General features: G+C 43.0%; 1 protein-coding gene and 1 long non-coding RNA gene across 10 annotated transcripts in view; both read left to right on the forward strand.

The window, feature by feature from the left end:
- Nucleotides 1-21,794, forward strand: part of SUGCT (succinyl-CoA:glutarate-CoA transferase) — a 488,382-nt gene that overhangs the window by 135,685 nt on the left and 330,903 nt on the right. The window lies entirely within an intron of this gene.
- On the forward strand, nt 1,474-20,635 carry LOC135981415 (uncharacterized). Its single transcript, XR_010598407.1, has 2 exons — nt 1,474-19,014; nt 20,079-20,635. It is a non-coding gene; the product is annotated as an uncharacterized LOC135981415 (long non-coding RNA).

Raw genomic sequence — 21,794 nt, forward strand, 5'->3', positions numbered from 1 at the left:
TGTCTGACAGTTTTGTTCTTTACTATTGTTTCAACCAGTTTGCCCAGTATGGAAGTCAGGCTTACTGGCTTGTAATTGCTGGGATCACCTCTGGAGCCCTTTTTAAAAATTGGCATCACGTTAGGTATCCTCCAGTCATTTGGTACTTTTTGAGTCTTTGCCTAGTTGTTCTTCAAATTCTTTTATGGCCTTCCTAATTATATTTTTACATTTCATTTGCCAGAGTTTAGGCTCCTTTCTATTTTCCTCACTAGGATTTAACTTCCACTTTTTAAGGATGCCTTTTTATGTCTCACTGCTTTTTTTACTTTGTTGTTTAGCCACAGTGACACTTTTTTGGTTCTCTTACTATGTTTTTTTAATTTGGGATATACATTTAAGTTGAGCTTCTGTTATGGTGTCTTTAAAAAGTTTCCATGCAGCTTGCAGGGATTTCACTTTTTGCACTGTACCTTTTAATTTCTGTTTAACTAAACTTCCTCATTTTTGTGTAGTCCTCCTTTCTGAAATTACATGCTACAGTTTTGGGCCACTGTAGTGTTTTCCCCACCACAGGAATGTTAAATTTAATTATATTATGGTCACTATTACCAAGTAGTTCAGCTATATTCACCTCTTGGACCAGATCCTTGGATCTTGCTCCACTTAGGACTAAATCAAGAATTGCCTCTCCTCTTGTGGGTTCTAGGACTAGCTGCTCCAAGAAGCAGTCATTTAAGGTTTCAAGAAACTTTATCTCTGCATCCCATCTGAGGTGAGGGGGGAGGGATAGCTCAGTGGTTTGAGCACTGGCCTGCTAAACCCAGGGTTGTGAGTTCAATCCTTGAGGGGCCATTTAGGGATCTGGGGCAAAAATCTGCCTAGGGATTCGTCCTGTTTTGAGTAGTGGGTTGGACTAGATAACCTCCTGAGGTCCCTTCCAACCCTGATATTCTATGATTCTACCCAGTCAATAAGGGGATAATTAAAATCCCCCATTATTATTGAGTTTTTTATTTTTATAGCCGCTCTAATCTGAGCATTTCACAGTCACGGTCACCATCCTGGTCAGGTAATAAGTCCCTACTGCTATATTCTTATTATTAGAGCATGGAATTACTATCCATAGAGATTCTATGATACAGTTTGCATGATTGGGGCCTAAAAGAAATTGAAGTACAATACTGATAGAGAGTACGTATGCATGCATACAATTTTTTCCTCCATCTGAATTAATTTGTGCACCTGTATGTTTGAACATTTTTCAAAGTATTTTCCTTGGTGAATTTGTGTTCCCAAGAGCTGAAAATAGTTTTGTTGGATGCCTGTATTTCCTTTTTGGCCTCTGTGGTCCTGAAAATTAGTAATTGAGAAACTTGTGTTCAGTTTATTAACATGTATGAATGGAGAAGATTAATTTCTGAGCTTTTCACTCATAAGCCACTGCTGACATGTAAATATGATGTGTGTGCATGCATTCTGAACTGAATGTGCTCCAATAGAAAATAATCTAAAAAAATTATTCCTTCTATGGTATAAAGAAGGTTGAATTGCCAATTAGAAAATTCTTTGAAAAATGGGAGCACATCAGGCCTGATTCAAGAAAGTATCCCTATTCAGGAGATATAAGTACTTGCTTAACCGTAAGTTTGTACTAGAGTCCCATTGAAATCATTAGGGATGAACTTAAGCATGTGCTGTAGTGCTATCTTAAACCGGGGCCTTCTATTGTTAATAAATAGTAAAGTTTCCTACAGTAGTTAGAATAATAAGATGCTGATGGAGTCCATAATCTTCTTAAAACAGAAAAAATACTTCAGTAGTAATGAATTTAAATTATTTTTGAAAGGATTCTTAAAAGCAAAGAAGGCCCCAATCCTGCAAATCATATGTACATACTTAAAACGTGTGAGTAGTTTGATTTCCATGGGACTATCGTGTGCTCATAGTTAAGCATTCGCATAAGCTTTTGCAGAATTGGGGCCCAAGTGAGAATACAGAGAGGTTACCCTGTTTAGCTTTGCTAACTATGTCACAGATAAGTACTTGGCATGTTCAGAAGATAAACTTAGTCCAAACTTTGTAGTGGACCATATGTTTTTCCATCAGTTCAGAAGTTATTTTTTTTTCCATTTTAGAGACAAACCAATTTTGATCCCGCTGTTCGTCTTCTTTTGATAGCAGGAGCAATTTCTACTTTTGAATAATCAGAAGCTGGTGTTTGGGTGCCTTCTGCTCCATTCACATCAGTGTGAGTTGAGGACTTTCAGATCCTTAAGAAACAGCTCCAAAGCTTGCAAGGGTAGGTCTCATTTTAGGCTCTGATCCCATGATGAGCTTTGTGTGGGTGCAAGGGCTATGGCATCAAGCTTATTGGAGGATCAGGGCCTTAGATTTAGCATTCTTCTTTGACTATAATATACAGTAATAGAAATTGACCTTTATAAGTAGTAGACGTCTATGAAAAAGGATTTTATTTTGAGTGACACCATATTTTTTCAAAGTTTTCCCAATGGTATTGAAATGCAGATTCTCCTTTGTAAAATGTCCTCTTATGGCATTCTAATCCCTCGGGTTTCGGGAATAGCATGTAATACTGTAATGTGACTGGATAATAGCTATGAAACCTATAAACTTCATATGGCAGACAATGGGAGATTTGATTTAAACTGTTATGGGCTTGTCTGCATAGTGTTTTAATGTTCAACCGCTTGTGTGTAAATTCTAGTGTATACCAGCATGTGGCATACTGATTGTCCATGTGGACCCTGCTGGCAGACACTAAAAGTTCCCAATTGTAAATTGACATAGTACTATTTGAAATGGGGCTATGTCAATGCACATTAGGGACTTTTATGTGTACCAGAAGGGTCCTCATGGACTGTTAGCATTTGATGTGCTGGTGCAAACTAGAATTTACATCCCAGTTGATGCACACTAACTCGCCGTGTAGACAAGCTCTATGTAAACTTGCCTAATGTTATTCTGCTTTTGTCATGTCATTTCTAGATTTCTAAATCAACAAGTGGACAGAAGGCTATTGAGATAATGCTGCTGTAATATATTAGCATCTTGTATAATTTTTACTCACATCTCAGTCCCCTAGTATAGTAGATTGTGACAGAATTTGGGAAAGAATTCCCAGCTTTCTGTGACGCATCAGATATTGGTCACTGCTGGAGGGAATTCATTCAGGTGACAGGTCTATAGGTAAATGGTTTTACCTGGCCCAGAAAGTCATATATTCGTAAGTACAATGAATGGGGTGTTTTAATTTTGCAAGGCGTTCTGTAGTCAAAATGTACATGTTATTTTAGGTGTCAAAAAGTTTTACTTTTTTAGCCACAAAGGTCACTTTACAGTCAGAGCACATCCCTCTAATAAGGAGGCAGTGTGGCATAGCGGATAGAGTATTGGGCTGGGACTTGAGAGACCTGGATTTTATTCTTGGCTTCGCCACCGGCCTGATGGGTGACCTTGGGCAAGCTACTTATCTGCTCTGTGCCTCAGTTTCCCCATCTGTAAAATAGGAATAAAGTTACTGACTTCTTTTGTAAAGAACTTTCAGATCTATGGATGAAAAGCACTAAGAGCTAAGTATTGTGTGTTAAATTAATAATAACTTAATATTTGAGTTTAGTATTTGATTTACATGGATATATTTTATTTGTATTTGCTAGACCAGTGAATTAGTTCTGAATTGTTCAACCAAATGAATCTTAGAAATACTTATCCATCGAAAATCATCTGGAAAGTGTTTGATTTGTAAGTATATTCCAACTATGGGTATACAGAAGCATTTTTAAAAAAAATTTCTAAGTTAAAATGATATTCATCACCATAAAAACAATCCAGTTATTGTAAAAGTCGTGGACAAATTGGCTTCAATCCAAAGAGTCAGAGAGATTCCTTGTACATCTACTAATGCTATCGCTTTGTGTTGCTGCCCCATGAACTGCTGCCTTTGATGGTGTAAATCGGTACCTCTGTGAGACACACTTCGGCTGTTAGTCTAGAGTCTTTCTAGATTGTCTTGTGATAAGGAGAGGAAAATAAATGTAAATGCCTAAACTTGGGAAATTCTGGGCATTACTAAACATTACCATTTCCTCTACTAAATCTTGAAAAGGAGTCATCACATAAAATATGGGGTTTCACTACAATCCTGTATCAGAGGGGTAGCCGTATTAGTCTGGATCTGTAAAAAGCAACAGAGTCTCCTGTGGCACCTTTGAGACTATAATCCTGTACACTCTCTGTGTTATTGTAAGAAAGGCAAAGGAAACTTGGGCACAAGTGGAGACTGGTATTTCTGTTGCAATAATCACAATATACCTGTTCATGCCATAGAAAGAATTGTGACAGGCCTTATCTATTTCATTTTTATCTCTCCCTTTCTAGATGAGTATATCTGCTTGCCCAAATTTAACGTGACCTGAGCTGAGTTTAGCATTACTGAGATTTTAATTTGAGAGATTCTCGTTTATGCTACCCTCTCTTAAAATCTGCAGAACCTGGGAGTTTGTTGGAGTCAATAGTGTTCTACATGCAAGCCAAAGCCTATTTTGTCTCTGCCTGGAGTGAAATAGCTTTGCTTGAATTCTGTATTTCCTAAAACAATTTAAAAATTTGTTAAGACAAATCAGGCTATTTTAGGTTAAGCACTTTACTTTGTTTATACAGGTTGAATGAAGGGCTGAGCAATACACTTAAAAGGACAACCGTTTAACTCTGTATTTCCTTTGGCGTCATGGATTGCCAAAATACTGATGTATTTCTCTGGTTCGCCATGTTCTATGTAGAAATAAAATAGAACACTTATGGCACTGTTTGCTCTCCATTTCCTAACACAGAATTTAGAATCTCCAATCTGTCAACCTCTAAGCAGAGGAAGCTGTTAAATGCTCCCTTTTATTTAACTCCACTTATAACTTAAGGCCAAATTGTGGCTCTTGTGAGCTGGGGGAAAGTGTCTTCAATGTCCAGACACTAGGAAAAGAGGCACAATGCTATCTTGGGCTCTGGTAGGAGTTTGACAGGCAATAATTGCTACCTCTTCACAGCAGGTATTTTATGCCCTTTCTTGAATGTTGTCCATATGGTGATCCCAGCACACCTAAGACTCCCTCTTTGGGACATGCGTAATCAGTGCATAGGCAGCATTAGGATTGCCCCTTGTGTAGCTATGCTGAGGGGGGAGATGAAGAGGCATGCTTCACCTTGCTATCTCCTAACACACCTGTTAAGCTGTTATAATAAAGCTGTTAGCATACAGAACTTCTGTTAGATCAATTCATTAAACTCAACTTCTTTAGCCTTTCCAAGTAGCAAATATTCTTGAAAACCAAAATCATATTCAGTATGTGCTGCTTACAAGTTCTCGATGATTCAGCTCCATTCAGCAGCTTTTTTCACTTACTCCCATATTTGCATGAATATATCAAAAATACCCTTCCCTATTCCACCTAATAATATATGTCCAGGTTCACTGATTATTTGAGTTTTCCTGTGGTTTCCTGTTAACCCACAAGAAAAGAGCTTGAAAGATAGGTAGTGGTTTTCAGTCAAGGTATTTTTTTCACCATGACTTCAGCATGACACCTGAACAACCCATATATTGTTAGTTAGTCTCTAGACCAATACAGTAGATGCAGAATGTGTAAATTTGAGAAGTACTCTGTTCTTTTAATATTCTGTTTGTTTGCCACATTAATACATGGTTTGGTCTGAGCTATTGTTGTGATTTGTGCTTTGCATTTGTTATCCACTAATTACAAGGAATTTCTCAATATGGTTTTCATTACTTAATATAAGCATATTCAGTAAATTTTGCTGGAATAGACTTTGCCTTCCTTTGATGATGGGATCCTTTGGATAATTTTTGTTGTAGAAAAGATCCAATTTTAAAAATATTTCAACAGCTTTTTATTTATTGGGGGTTGTTGGCATTTTTTCAATCCAAATATAAATAATTTAACAATACCGTGCAATGAGAGAGAATTCCTTTCTTACTACAACTATTATTTTATTCATGTTCTAAGAAACCTCCATAAAACACATGGAAAAATCATATGATTTATAATAGATTTTTTTTGTTGGCATTCATCAGAAAACAACTGCAACACTAAACTTTAGTCCTACAGTGACACACACACAAAAAAATGCTCTACTTATGAAGTCTTTTGATTGATTTGTCACATAATTTTCTGAACATTCCCCCCCCCCATTTGTATACCTATTTCAGTCATCTTTCTTTATACTAAGAAACAAGTGTTGTTTTTATCAGCCTAATAAAAGATGTGTGGCAACTACACTGATGAAATAAAGTTCTTACTGTCGAACTCCATGTCATGGTTGCACCTGGATGACAAGCACTGTAGAAAGAATACAGAATACAAAGAATGCTCAGTTTTACAATGTACACAGTAATGGTCTAAGGTTACTTCTATTATTTTGGGCATCTGTAGTAGATGTCAGGATCCTTTGAAGCAGATGTTCCACTGCCAAACTGAAGCATTTGAACTCAAAATGAAACAGTTCCTTTAAATCTTGACATTAAGACTTAACAGTTTCACTTCCCAATTGCATGGGGCATGCAGAAGGTAAATAATAGAACTGTAGTAGGATAAATTGTATATTCTCCTATGAGGTGGGGAAGAAAAACGTGTTTAGCATTTGCTTTGCAATTTTATTTGTTCGAGGTCATTTCCCTCTTATGCTAGCATATATATATACAGTTCCAGGCACATGTTTAAAGCAGTAACTAGTGCTTGGCTGGAGCCCTGTGTCTTTCCTTTCCCCTTCCACGTCTTTCTGGGCTTCCCTTCCAAGTTTCCTTAGATTCACTCTGCTCCTCCACCATTTTCTCTTGGGAAACACTTATCCAAATGTTCTCACTTGTCCCAATTCTATCCATTTAATCAAACTGATCAGTTTTTAGGAATGATACAACCAACCTTTTCAGATGTGAGTACCACATTTATGCGGTGTAATAAAACTGGCCTGATTTTCAGAGATCCTGAGCACCTGCAGCTGCCACTGACGTCTCTGGAGCATGGGTATTAAAAGCCTGTGAAAATCAGGCCACCTTTGTTTAGATGCCCAACTGTAGTTTGAAAATGATGGGCTACAGTTTCTATCTTTGTTCTCTCACGAACATCTTTCATGACAGTAGGTTCCATCTGATGTTTTAGTTATCTTATTAGCTGGATCCGTATGTTTTCCTAGTGTAACTCAAAATATATGCAGGCCTGCAGCTGTACCTCCTTTGCTATGAACCTGCCAGATCCCACAATCTAAGCAGGGTGAAGCTGAGTCCTCACTATTTGGATGAGACACCTCTGAAGAACACAGAGGTGGTATAGCGTGGGGAATGGAGTTGATGATTCAGTGGGTGGTGCTCTTTACTTTGCACCATTATTCAGTCAGGATGCCAGCACAGTGCAGGAGAATTATTGTGATGTTGGGGAGGGGGTGCATTCCCTTTACGTGAGAGATAAAATTATGAGCCTCAACACTTTTGCTTATTAAAAAGCTACTACCGCACTTTTTTAAGAGTAGGGGAGCTAACTCTGGTGACCTGGATAATTTGTCTGGCCTAACTATATTTCTTCTTGCATTTCAGTTAGGTGCCATACAATATTCTTCTCTTTCTGTCAGTAATGTTGGTAGCATTTCTGTGATTTGTTAAATATTTGAAATATTTCACTGCAGTGGTAGCTGCATATCCGTTGTGGATGGTGTGATGCCTATGTGTAGTTCACATGCAAGTTTAAATTTGTAAAGCAATTTGTGCTTTTTGGGGATGAAAAATGCAGTAAGTTGTTATGCAGCACACATTCTCACATGCAGTAGATGTTCCTTAGAGGTAAGTTATTTGTGTACTGTAATAAGGTTTGGGCAACATAAATGGTATAGAAGCCATACAGTGCAGTTCACTAGATTTTTTTGAACCAGAGTATATAATCCCATTCTGGTGTTAACCTTATAAATAGGGCCTTACCAAATTCAAGGACATGAAAAATGTGTCATGGACCATGAAATCGGATCTCCCCTGTGAAATCTGGCTAGTGTAAGGGAGGGGCAGGGCTGGGGGCTCTTACCGTGCGCTGGTCTCCAGATGCTAGTCCCAGCTGGGCTGGGGGGGGATGGGACTTCCTCTTCCCCTGCAGGGGCTGCTCCTGGGGCCGGGTCAGACCCATCTCTGGAAACCTCCTGGGTATACAGGAAACCCGTCTCTGAAGGCAGCACTGCCATCAGCAAAAGCACAGAAGTAAGGGTGGTAATACTGCGACCCCCCTACAATAACCTTGTGACTCTCCCTATGGCTGGTCCCCTTTTGTGTCGGGACCCCCATAGTTACAACACTATGAAATTTCAGATTTAAATATCTGAAACCGTGAAATGAATTATTTTTAAAATCCTATGACCGTGAAATTGACCAAAATGGACTGTGCATTTGGTAGGGCTCTACTTCTAAAACAGTATGTTATAGTGAAGGAACAGTGTTTGTGTCTTCTTTATAGAATCTCACACTGATTCTATGCTAAATGTTCTGGTAGTGTTTCATTTGCTCCATTTCATCATTCGGTATTTTGACTGCTTTATTTGGCTTCTAGCTGATACCTTGGTTGTCAGTCTGGAAACAAATGTTTTTTATATATGGGTGTAAAGTGGTTAACATTTTCTTTAGATCATCATAAGCTTAACCCCCTGCAGGGTAAAAACTTGCCTTGCACTGTACCTGTTCATCATGCTGAAGGGTTTGACCAGAAGTCTGACACTTCACTTAAAATGTCAGCAGTCAGCATGGTGACATTATTCACGATGTTGGTTTTAAAATACCTGTTTAACACACACATTTTTAAGGATGGATTCATGCACAGGAATGCTGATTCTCCTTATTTTCAGTGGTACTGAAACCTAAAGAACAACAATGAAGAATTCTAGAATCCCTTGGGTTCTTCCAGGGTAGGAGGAATGAAAAGGGATTTGGTTTGCTGCTAATGTGTGGGCAGGCTTATTCTTAAGGCCTTCACAATTTCATCTCATTCAGGAGGGATTTGAGGTTGGAAAAATATCTAGCTCCTACTGACAAGATTTATTCAGAGGCCATTTCATACAGGGGTGACCACAGCTGTGCTGGAATCTCATGAATATGTGAGTATACATTTTTATTTATTGTTATTACTGTAGTAATATAATACATAGCTCTTATACAGCACTTTTCATCAGTTGATCTCAAAGCACTTTACAAAGGAGGTCAGCATCATTATCCCCATTTTACAAATAGGGAAACAGAGGCACAGTGGCTTGCTAAAGGTCACTCAGCAGTGCTGGAAATAGAATCCAGGTCTCCGACCAGTGTTCTGCCCACGAGAAACACTGTCTCCCATATGGTGCTGTAGATTTTCCTGGAACTTTACAGTACAGGTAAAGATGAATTCTTTGCCTTAAGGAGCTTGCAATCTAAGATCTTTATCCTACCGCAGGGTCTTCGGAGGCCTGTATGTTTTCATGGAGTCCCACCAAAGTCATGGATAAAAGGTGTTCCTGTGCAGGTCCTATCATAGGATTGGAGATTTAATTAAAATGAGAGTAAACAAGGGGAGATAACAGCACATGGAGGGGTAGGAGAAAGGAAAGATGCTTGAGACGGCCATTATGAAGAGGGAGACAGTGGGATTATATTTGTATACGCGGAAGGCTAAAGCCAGCACCCTAAAAGATAAATTTTTTAATCTACATTTTATTTTTGTAATTTTATTTATCAACAAATCCATGTAGGAATACAAGATATAGAAAAAAATGATATTTATAATTCGAGGATGGAATACTGTTATCCAAAAGAGATGAGTGATTTGATGCCAGGTTGCTTTGGTGCACAGGAATTGGGCTGAAATCTGTTGGGTTGTAAGGAATGCACTTATTTGATAACTTAATAGAGTCACGTACCTGAATAAATATCTGTTTCATATTTATTCCTAACAGTGTATGCTGGATCTTGCCAGCAGTGGTTACATTTTGTTACTGAGGATAGTTCTGGATGCCAAAATCTTTACTATTAGGTTATATCTACACTATGAGGTAGGGGAGTGATTCCCCTGCTCAGATACACATTCTTGCACTAGCTCTGAGTACAGGTAGCAGCAAGGGAGGCATGTCTGAGCCGAGCCAAGTACGTGCCCAGTGGCTTGAGCAAGTGTGCAAGCATGTGTATGAGAGCACAAGAATCACATCCTTAGCTCATAGTATAGTCATGGCCTGAGAGACCAGGAGGAGAGCTGGGGCGGGGGGAAGGGGGAGATTATCCCACATTTGTCACTGCAGGGTTCTTATATCTGCCTCTGAAACATTTGGTGCAAGCCACTGTTGGAGACAGGATATATTGGACTAGATAGGCTTTGGATCTGATCTGATCTGGTAGTTCCAATGTTGTTAAGATTCCTTTGTGTAAAAGGAAAATAGTTGGCCCAGTTGTACAGGGACCAGAACTGGTCTGACCTATTACGGGAGAGCAGCTTTTGCATGAGTTGTGGTGATAGCGTAAAGCTGGTTCTGGTATCCTCCTAATTAGAATGATGTTTTCATGCTGCGCGAAGAAAGTTGGTAATGGCCTATTCTAGTCAACAGTGAGCTCTACTATGGCTGTTCCTGAAAATGTATAGCAATTAACTATACAATAATATTTCTACTCAGAACTGATCCAAGGCGAGCTTTGTAAACGTCTTTAAATGTGTTTCCTAAATAAAGTTACGGCCTTCGGGGTTTCCATGACAATGCTGCAGTAATGCACTTTTGGGTGGAGGCTTTATAGAGAACAAATGGGAAATAATGGTGACTCCTGCCCTTTGGAAAAAATGCAGTAAAGTGGAAAGATCAGTTTTTACATGAGGTGTGAGCCAGGCTGCTGCTCCTGTGTAGCTGTGCATCCTGGTTGAACGTACAATGATTGAGGGCCATTAGTATAGTGGTGATGGATGTTGCAGGGACACTGTGATTCCACTGTGTAATGAGGGCAGGCTGTACAAGGTAATACCACAATCCCTGTGCACCTTAGAGCTGTTCGTGTCGTCCTTCTCTGAAACAGCCTAGAGGGAGGGCTTGGTGTTGTGGTAGGAGTGGACTGGTAGAGAGGGAGGTGAATTGCAAGCAGTTCCACCCACTTGTCTAAACTGCCATGTAGGGGATCTTCAGGGGCTATGCAGTTATTCCGTATGCAGTTTCCAGGTTGTGGGAGACCGTTTTATGTCTTTTGCCCAAAGCCCGTTTACTTGGGTTTTGCACAAGAGGTTGTTTTAACAGCATTTGACCGGTAGGAGATAACCATTTATGAATAATGCAGTGTGGGTACCAGATGGGAGTTTGTGGGAGTTTAACAATTTTGAAATTTCTTCCGTTCCAGAATAGAACTAACTAACTAAATATATTTCCCACAAACCCAAATGCCAAAAAATTCCATATTGAGTTGATTGAAACATCTAGTGTGGACAAAACTGAAATGTTTTGTTCCAATTTTGACATTTTTTTCATTTTATATTCTATTTTATCATAGATCTGTATTACAACAAATGAAATGAAAAGTCTTGTCCAAATGGAAAATCAGAACGATGTTCCAAAAAAGGCAAAATGGAACATTTTGACCTTATCAAAACACTTTTTGTTTTGAAATAATTTTTTGTTGAAGGCGGGATATTTCCAAAAACACATTTTGCTGTTGACAGTTGGCATTTTCTGACAGAAAAACATTGTCAGAAAATTTCAGACCACTTTGACTTATGAGTATATGCATCAGGTGATTGTTACTGTAGAACTGTGCACGTAGCCAGAAATAGGAAGTAAACTGTATAATTTGGGGAGAAAATTATCCAAGAGTAACAACGTGACTTTGACAGCAAGATTATAAACCCCAACACCAATCCCTAGTGAAACAAGCAGTTGGTTTTAACTTGTTTCCAGCCATTGAAACAATGAGCTTTATTTTCCAGCTATAGGTCTCTTACTGTCACACACATGTTTCATTTTCTAGTTAAAATACCATTTTACAAGTGCATCTGGCTTTTGTCTATTAGCCTAAAACATCTCAAATAGAAAAAATATATAGATACAGTTTATTAATAGCTATGATAAATGATTGTGGAAAGGAGAGTAAGTAGAGCTGAAAGCACAAGTCCATTTTGGGGTTTTTAGTTAAAAAAAAAATGACCGGCTGTAAAAGTTCTCCATGTTGATTCACCCTCATCTGACACAACCCACCCTCTTCAGGGTGAGAGGAAGTTCAATTTCCAAGCAGCTTAAGACCTGGTCTCTCCTGAACAAGGACTGCCAATTTTCTGAATTATATGTGGTTTTAGTGATGAGGACTACTGTCTTCTAGGGACTGAGGTGAGAACACCACAGTCTTTCCACTTGAGACCTTAGGTTGGACTTCAACCACTTTCCAATAGGTCAGAGGCAACTATATTCAAGGAAGCTGCAGCCCAAGAAATGCTTGTGTTCACAAATCATGTATCTGGTCTGTATGTCTGTGTAACTTATTCATTTTTTTAATATACTACTTCTTGTTGTGCCTTGTGGCCTGCATTTTTTGTTACATACATTTTCCCATTTTCCTTTTTCCCTTTGGGCTGTGCTAGACTATAAAATACATTTTAAATGCATTAATTTTCTCTTCGCTGTCATTTTCCATAATTTTATTAGGTTTTGTACAAAAGTGCAAGTCCTTTAGCTGCTGACCTGGCAGAAAATGTAAAGATGTGGATAAGCCAAACAACATTAAAACCCTTCTGTCTAAAATTAGGAAGTCCCATGCAAGGTTTTTTCACTAATAAATAAAATAGGACCTGTCAGCTTGAACAAAACTGTGTGTGGACCTTTATCCGGTATATTATGGTGCAATTTATTAAAAATATGTACTGTATGGTGAAGTAAAATCTCCATGCAAAACTCTGATTTTATCTGAAGCAATTGAATTAATTAGGTTATGTTTAGAACATCTGAGGTCAGAAAGTAGATTAACTTTTGGAATTTATTGTCAAGTAACTTCTATGCCATTACAACACACACGAGAGATGAAGAAAAACATGAGTCAATGTTCAAAATATAAAAAAAATTAAATTTAAGGAAGAATATTTACCAATTAGTATAGAAAATGTTTACTTGGAAGATAGAAGCTATTTCAGCTTTTTTGTTTAAAGGATTTCCTAGCAAATCTCATGCATAACATTGCTTTCAGACAAGTTCTCTTTTAAATCTGAACAACTATATCTTTTCTTGTTTTCCTTTACATTCCCCCACCCCCAAACTCTACATACTTTTGCCTCATAATACATTTCAGTTTAAATAGCAAGGAAAAAGAGCCAAGCTAAAACTAATCAGGGTCACTGCTGAATATTCCTGGGGTGAAGGTACACTGTATTATGTAGGGTGAAATCCTAGGGGCTATGGAATTTCCTTGACTGTTATGTGAAAAGGCCTCACAGGACATCTGGCTCCATGGATATGCAGCCCAATACGCGTAATTGTATAGTTATGTTCTACTCAATGGAAACATTAGAGCATCTGTTTTACAGGGGTGCAATTTGGTCCCACCTATGGCACACAATAGTTTAGTCTCCTGAGGGCTGTGCTACTTTAGTCTATCCAGGTCTTTGGGCTCAGTCCAGGGGTGATTGGTGGGGTTTGTTGGCCTGTGGTGTGAAGGAGGTCAGATTAGATGATCCTTTCTGGTCCTTTCTGGCCTTGAACTTTGACTGTACAATAATGATTCAAAACACTCTACCTCTCAAGAGTGCTAATGCATCAGTTCGAGTGATTATCTTATACTACTGCAGAGTTGGTTCTGGGGTTGTTGTTTTTTGTAATAAAAGGAATTCAGAGAAAATATTTGTCTTCTTTTCAAAACATATTTACATATATTTATGAATTTACTTGGTGAATGATGATGACTCCAGGAGAAATGATTAGATCTGATGCTGAAATGTCATTGTTACAGTCGTGGATGAGTCCCCTAATAGACCCCCCTAACACATAGGAATGTGTTAATCAAACTCAGCCTTTGGATTCCATGTGCATAGAAGCCAGCTGAATCTGGGAAGGGTCCAGTCACTGAGGCCTGGTCTACACTACGATTTTAGGTCGAATTTAGCAGCGTTAGATCAATTTAACCCTGCACCCGTCCACATGACGAAGCCCTTTTTTTTTTACTTAAAGGGCTCTTAAAATCGATTTCTTTACTCCACCTCCGACAGGGGGATTAGCACTGAAATTGACCTTGCCGGGTCGAATTTGGGGTAGTGTGGATGCAATTCAACAGTATTGGCCTCCGGGAGCTATCCCAGAGTATTCCATTGTGACCGCTCTGGACAGCGCTCTCAACTCAGGTGCACTGGTCAGGTAGACAGGAAAAGTCCCGCGAACTTTTGAATTTCATTTCCTGTTTGGCCAGTGTTGCGAGCTGATCAGCACAGGTGACCATGCAGAGCTCATCAGCAGAGGTGACCATGGAGTCCCAGAATCTCAAAAGAGCTCCAGCATGGACCGAACGGGAGGTACAGGATCTGATCGCTGTATGGGGAGACGAATCCGTGCTAGCTGAACTCCATTCCAGTAAACGAAATGCCAAAACATTTGAAAAAATCTCCAAGGGCATGAAGGACGGAGGCTATAACAAGGACTTGCAGCAGTGCCGCATGAAAATTAAGGAGCTCAGGCAAGCCTACCAAAAAAACAGAGAGGCAAACGGCCGCTCCGGGTCACAGCCCCAAACATGCCGCTTCTATGAGCAGCTGCATGCCATTCTAGGGGGTGCAGCCACCAGTACCCCAACCCTGTGCTTTGACTCCGTCAATGGAGTAGGATGCAACACCGAAGCGGGTTTTGGGGACGAGGAAGATAGCTCACAGCAAGGAAGTGGAGAAACTGGTTTCCCCAACAGCCAGGAACTGTTTCTCACCCTGGACCTGGAGCCAGTAACCCCCGAACCCACCCAAGGCGGGCTCCCGGACCCTGAAGGTGGAGAAGGGACCTCTGGTGAGTGTACCTTTGTAAATATTAGATATGGTTTAAAAGCAAGTGTGTTTAATGATTAATTTGCCCTGGCATTCACGGCCAGTACAGCTACTGGAAAATTCTGTTAACGTGTCTGGGGATAGAGTGGAAATCCTCCAGGGACATCTCCATAAAGCTCTCCTGCATATACTCCCAAAGCCTTTGCAAAAGGTTTCTGGGGAGGGCAGCCTTATTCCGTCCTCCATGGTAGGACACTTTACCACGCCAGGCCAGTAGCACGTCGTAGTTGGGAATCCTTGCAGAACAAAGCATTGCAGCGTATGGTCCTGGTGTTTGCTGGCATTCAAACAACATCCGTTCTTTATCTCTCTGTGTTATCCTCAGGAGAGTGATATCATTCATGGTCACCTGGTTGAAATAGGGTGGTTTTATTAAGCGGACATTCAGAGGTGCCCGTTCCTGCTGGGCTGTTTGCCTGTGGCTGAACAGAAATGTTCCCCACTGTTAGCCACATGGAGGGAGGACGGATGAAGCCATCAAAATGCAACCTTGTAACGAAAGCACATGTGCTATGTAATGTTAACAGCAAGGTTTACTATGAAAGAGTGTACCCATTGTTCTATAAAATGTCTTTTTAACTACCACTCTGCCTTTTTTTCCTCCACCAGCTGCATATGTTTCTCCTTCCCAGAGGCTAGCGAAGATTAGAAGGCGAAAAAAACGCACTCGGAATGAAATGTTCTCTGAGCCCATGTTGTCCTCCCACACTGACAGAGCACAGCAGAATGCGTGGAGGCAGACAATGTCAGAGTGCAGGAAAGCATAATATGAATGTGAGGAGAGGTGGCGGGCTGAAGAGAGTAAATTGCCGGCTGAAGATGCTAGGTGGTGTCAGTTTGCTGACAGAAGGCAGGAGTCAATGCTCAGGCTGCTGGAACATCAAACTTATATGCTCCAGCATATGGTTGAGCTGCAGGAAAGGCAGCAGGAGCACAGACCACGGCTACAGCCCCTGTGTAACCAACTGCCCTCCTCCCCAAGTTCCATAGCCTCCTCACCCAGGAAGACAGTGGGGCGGCCTCTGGCCACCCAGCCACTCCACCCCAGAGGATTGCCCAAGCAACAGAAGGCTGGAATTCAATAAGTTTTAAAGTGCAGTTTGGCCTTGTCCTTCCCTCCTCCCCCACCCCTCCCGGGCTACCTTGGCAGTTATCCCCCTATTTGTATGATGAATTAATAAAGAATGCATGAATGTGAAGCAACAATGACTTTATTGCCTCTGCAAGCGGTGATCAAAGGGGGGAGGGTGGTTAGCTTACAGCGAAGAAGAGTGAACTAAGGGGGGGTGGTGTTCATCAAGGAGAAACAAACAGAACTTTCACTCCGTAGCTTGGCTAATCACGAAACTTGTTTTCCAAACTTCTCTGATGCGAACCGCACCCTCCTGTACTTTTCTAACCGCCCTGGTGTCTGGCTGCGCGTAATCAGCAGCCAGGCAATTTTCCTCAACCTCCCACCCTGCCATAAACATCTCCCCCTTACTCTCACAGATATTGTGGAGTGCACAGCAAGCAGTAATAACAATGGGAATATTGGTTTAGCTGAGGTCTATCCGAGTCAGTAAACTACGCCAACGCGCTTTTAAACGTCCAAATGCACATTCTACCACCATTCTGCACTTGCTCAGCCTATAGTTGAACAGCTCCTGACTACTGTCCAGGCTGCCTGTGTATGGCTTAATGAGCCATGGCATTAACGGGTAGGCTGGGTCCCCAAGGATAGCTATAGGCATTTCAACATCCCCAACGGTTATTTTGTGGTCTGGGAAGAAAGTCCCTTCCTGCAGCTTTTGAAACAGACCAGAGTTCCTGAAGATGCGAGCGTCATGTACCTTTCCCAGCCATCCCACGTTGATGTTGGTGAAACATCACCATTGAAAAGTACCCCTTTTGGTTTATGTACTCGCTGGCTTGGTGCTCCAGTGCCAAGATAGGGATATGGGTTCCGTCTATCGCCCCACCACAGTTAGGGAATCCCATTGCAGCAACTATGGCCTGCACATTTCCCAGAGTCACAGCCCTTAATATCACTGTCTTTGATTGCGTTGGCTACTTGGATCACAGCAGCCCCCACAGTAGATTTGCTCACTCCAAATTGATGCCCGACTCACCGTAGCTGTCTGGCATTGCAAGCTTCCACAGGGCTATCGCCACTCACTTCTCAACTGTGAGGGCTGCTCTCATCTTGGTTTTCTGGCACTTCAGGGCAAGGGAAAGCAAGTCACAAAGTTCCATGAAAGTGCCCTTACGCATGAGAAAGTTTCGCAGCCACTGGGAATTGTCCCAGACCTGCAACACTATGCGGTCCCACCAGTCTGTGCTTGTATCTCGGGCCCAGAATTCGCATTCCATGGCATGAACCTGCCCCATTAACACCATGATGTACACATTGCCGGGGCCTGTACTTTCTGAGAAGTCTATGTCCATGTCTATGTCCTCATCACTCTCGTCACCGTGCTGCCGTCGCCGCCTCGCCTGGTTTCGCTTTTGCAGGTTCTGGTTCTGCGTGTACTGCAGGATAATACACGTGGTGTTTACAGTGCTCATAATTGCCATGGTGATGTGAGCAGGCTCCATGTTCCCAGTGCTATGGCGTCTGTGCTGAAAAAAGGCACAAAACGATTGTCTGCCGTTGCTCTGATGGAGGGAGGGACGACTGATGACCTGGCTTACAGGGAATTAAAATCAACAAAGGGGGTGGCTTTGCATCAAGGAGAAACACAAACAACTGTCACACAGAATGGCCCCCTCAAGGGTTGAACTCAAAACCCTGGGTTTAGCAGGCCGTTGATTTCATGGAGGGAAGGGGGGAGCAAATGAATACAAAACAAATCTGGTTTATTTCTTGTTTTGATCCATTCCATCTATCGTGTACATCTTAGGCTGGCAGCAGACGGTGCAGTACAACTGCTAGCCATCGTCGTCTCCTGGGTGCTCGCCAGAAGATGGTGCAGTACAGCTGCTAGCCATCATCATCTCCTGGCTGCTCACCAGGGCCTGGTCTACACTAGGAGATTATGTTGAATTTAGCAGCGTTATTTCGAATTAACCCTGCACCCGTCCACACAACAAAGCTATTTAGTTCGACATAGAGGTCTCTTTAAATCGATTTCTGTACTCCTCCCCGACGAGGGGAGTAGCGCTAAATTCGACATGGCCATGTCGAATTAGGGTTAGTGTGGATGGAATTCGACGCTAATAGCTCCGGGAGCTGTCCCACAGTGCACCACTCTGCTGACACTCTGGACAGCAGTCCAAGCTCAGATGCTCTGACCAGCCACACAGGAAAAGCCCCGGGAAAATTTGGAATTCCTTTTCCTGTCTGGCCAGTTTGAATCTCATTTCCTGTTTGGATATCGTGGCGAGCTCAGCAGCACTGGCAACGATGCAGAGCTCTCCAGCAGAGGTGACCATGCAATCGCTGAATAGAAAGAGGGCCCCAGCATGGACTGATCGGGAAGTCTTGGATCTGATCGCTGTGTGGGGCGTAGAGTCCGTGCTTTCGGAGCTGCGATCGAAAAGACGGAATGCGAAGATCTACGAGAAGATCTCCAAAGCCATGACGGAGAGAGGATACAGCTGGGATGCAATGCAGTGCCACGTGAAAATCAGGGAGCTGAGACCAAGCGTACCAGAAGAACAAAGAGTCAAACGGATGCTCCGGATCCCAGCCCCAGACATGCCGTTTCTACAAGGCACTGCATTCCATTCTAGGTGCAGCCGCCACCACTACCCCACCACTGTCCATGGACTCTGACGATGGGGTATTGTCGATGGCCGCTTCCTCGGAGCTGTTCGCGGACGGGTAAGATGAGGAAGGAGATGAGGAGGAAGAGGCAGTCGACAGCGCTTTCAACGCTGATTTCCCCGACAGCCAGGATTTCTTCATCACCCTCATGGAGATCCCCTACCAACCCCCCCCCCCCAAGGCGGTAACCCGGACCGTGAATCGGGGAAACATCAGTAGGTAAGTGTTTTAAACATTTATTTTGAATAGAATAGGCATGGTATGTTAGCGATGGGTTTTTAATGATTAGTTTGCCCTAGGTGCTTAACTTTTTAGTTCTTGCCAGTGCAGCTACTGGAAAAGTCTGTTAACATTTCTGGGGATAGAGTAGAAATCCTCCAGGGACATCTCCACGAAGCTCTCCTGGAGGTAGTGTGAAAGCCTTTGCATCAGTTTCCTGGGGAGAGCGGCCTTATTGCCTCCTCAATGGTAGGAAACTTTTCCGTGCCAGGCTAGCAGCAAGTACTCCGGTATCATTGCCTGGCAAAGCATGGCGGCATACAGCCCTGGTGTTTGCTGGCATTCACGCAGCATGCAGTCTTTCTCTGCCTCTGTAATCCTCATCAGAGTGATATCACTCATGGTGACCTGCTTTGAATTAGGGGAATTTTAGTATGGGGACTGATTGCCTGTTCCTTTAAATAACTGTAACCGGCGGTTTACAGCCATGCGGTGGGGGCGAGGAGGCGAACCGTTCTTCCTGAGCGGTTCGCCAGCAGCATGCAGGGATCTTTCCCGGGGACAGCCACGTGGTGGGGGCGGGGAGGCGAATTGTTCCTGCTGAGCGGTTCACCGGCAACGTGCAGGGATCTTTCCCGGGGATAGCCACGTGGTGGGGCCGGGGAGGCGAACCGTTCCTGCTGAGCGGTTCGCTGGCAGCGTGCAGGGATCTTTCCCAGGGACATCCGCGACGGGGGTAGGACGGGTAGAGTTCATGCCAGCCGGATCACCGGCAGCAGGAACTGGCCAACGCTAGGAGCATTGCTTGGAACGTGAAAGGAGGGCACTGCTGTAAATTAAGCTTACAGTAAATTCTGCTAGCAGAATTCCGTTGTCCGGCCCCGCTTGTGTGATCTGTACAGCAAGACCCCAGGCACTCAAGGTGAAGACAGCAAATTCGACTTTGTACTGAGTGCACATGTGATAGGTACTGTGCATGGTCTTATTCACAGAGAAAGACTATATTCATTTTTTGCAAGAATGTATCTTTTTGAGGAATTCACTCCCTTTTTCCCATCCCGCAGCTGCGAGTGTCTCCCAAGCTACCCCGGCATCCCCCTCCCAGAGGCTGGCGCCGAAAGAAAAGGACACGGGACGAGATGTTCTCAGAACTTATGGTCTGTTCCCGAGTCGAGGTGGCGCAGCAGACCCAGTGGAGGGAGAACATGTCGCAATACCAGTGATCACACAGCGAATGGGAGGACAGGTGGTGGCAGGAAGACCAGCAGGCGACTCAAACGCTGCTTGGACTAATGAGGGAGCAAACGGACACGCTCCGGCGACTTGTAGATGTTCTGCAGGACCGGAGGCAGGAGGACAGAGCCCCGCTGCATTCTATCTCTAACCGCCCTCCCCCGCCACAAAGTCCCATCCCCCCCTCACCCAAAGTCCCAAGAAGGAGGGGCGGCAGGGGCCATGAAAACAGTCACTCCACCCCTGCAGACTGCTCAAATTGCAGAAGGCTCTCATTCCCAAAGATTTGATACGTCCATTCCTTCCCTCCAAATGCACCTCACCCAAGCCCCCGGCCCAGTTTCATCCCCAACTGTGTAGTTCTTAATAAAAAATACGTTTCTGTTAATTATTGTTTCCGTCATGTTCTTTTAGAGGACAGTGTATTTGAAGGGGGGGCAGGGGGTTGGTAATTGGAGAGCACAGTCACCTTTACCAGGGTACAGACAGAAGGTCACACACACATTGCAGTCACTAGGCACACTGGTCAGTCTGGGAGGTGGTTTTCATGTTCTGTGGGGGGGCGGCTAGGTGAGTTTGTAGCGGGGGAGGGCGGTTACAGATCTTATGCAGTGGTCCTTAGACTGGATGACAGAGCCACACAGCAGGGGATCTGTAACAGCCCTCCCCTGCCACAAAGTCACATATCCCCCACACACACAGTCCCGAAAAGGAGGGGTGGCAGGCTCCATTGAAACAACCAGTCCACCACTGCAGACCGCTCTAGGAGCAGGAGCCTGTCATTCCTCGAGTTTAGAAGCATCCTTTCCATCACTACACCCGCTCCCCACCACAGTCTGCATCCCAGTTTCAACCCTTTACCGCGAAATCCTTAATAAAGAAAACAGTGTTAATGAACAAAGTTTCATTTATTTTATTTTTAAAGGTGTGTTGGAAGTGGGGGAAGGGGTTGGTAACTGGAGAGGATAGTCAACATTAACTGGGTAAAGAAATGGGGGCAGGTTCAGCTTCTGTTTAAACAAACGTAATAGTCACAGGTTACCCTGGTCACTCTGGAACCTAGCTTTCAAAGCTTCCCGGATGCACAGCACGTCCTGCTGGGCTCTTCTAATCGCCCTGGGTGTCTGGTTGGGTGTAATCAGCAGCCAGGCGATTTGCCTCAACCTCCCACCCCACCATAAACGTCTCCCCCTTGCTCTCACAGAGATTGTGGAGCACACAGCAAGCTGCAATAACAATGGGGATATTGGTTTCGCTGAGATCAGAGCGAGTCAGTAAGCTTCTCTATGTCCCCTTCAGACGTCCAAAAGCACACTCCACCACCATTCTGCACTTGCTCAGCCGGTAGTTGAAGAGTTCTTTTTCACTGTCCAGGGCGCCTGTATAGGGCTTCATGAGCCAGGGCATTAGTGGGTAGGCTGGATCCCTGAGAATCACTCCACATCCCGAACATCCCCAACAGTTATTTTGTGGTCCGGGAAGTAAATACCTTCCTGCAGCCGTCTAAACAGACCAGAGTTCCTGAAAACGCGAGCGTCATGAACCTT

This window comes from Chrysemys picta, chromosome 2 (assembly GCF_011386835.1).
Source record: "Chrysemys picta bellii isolate R12L10 chromosome 2, ASM1138683v2, whole genome shotgun sequence".
Classification (NCBI taxonomy): domain Eukaryota; kingdom Metazoa; phylum Chordata; order Testudines; family Emydidae; genus Chrysemys; species Chrysemys picta.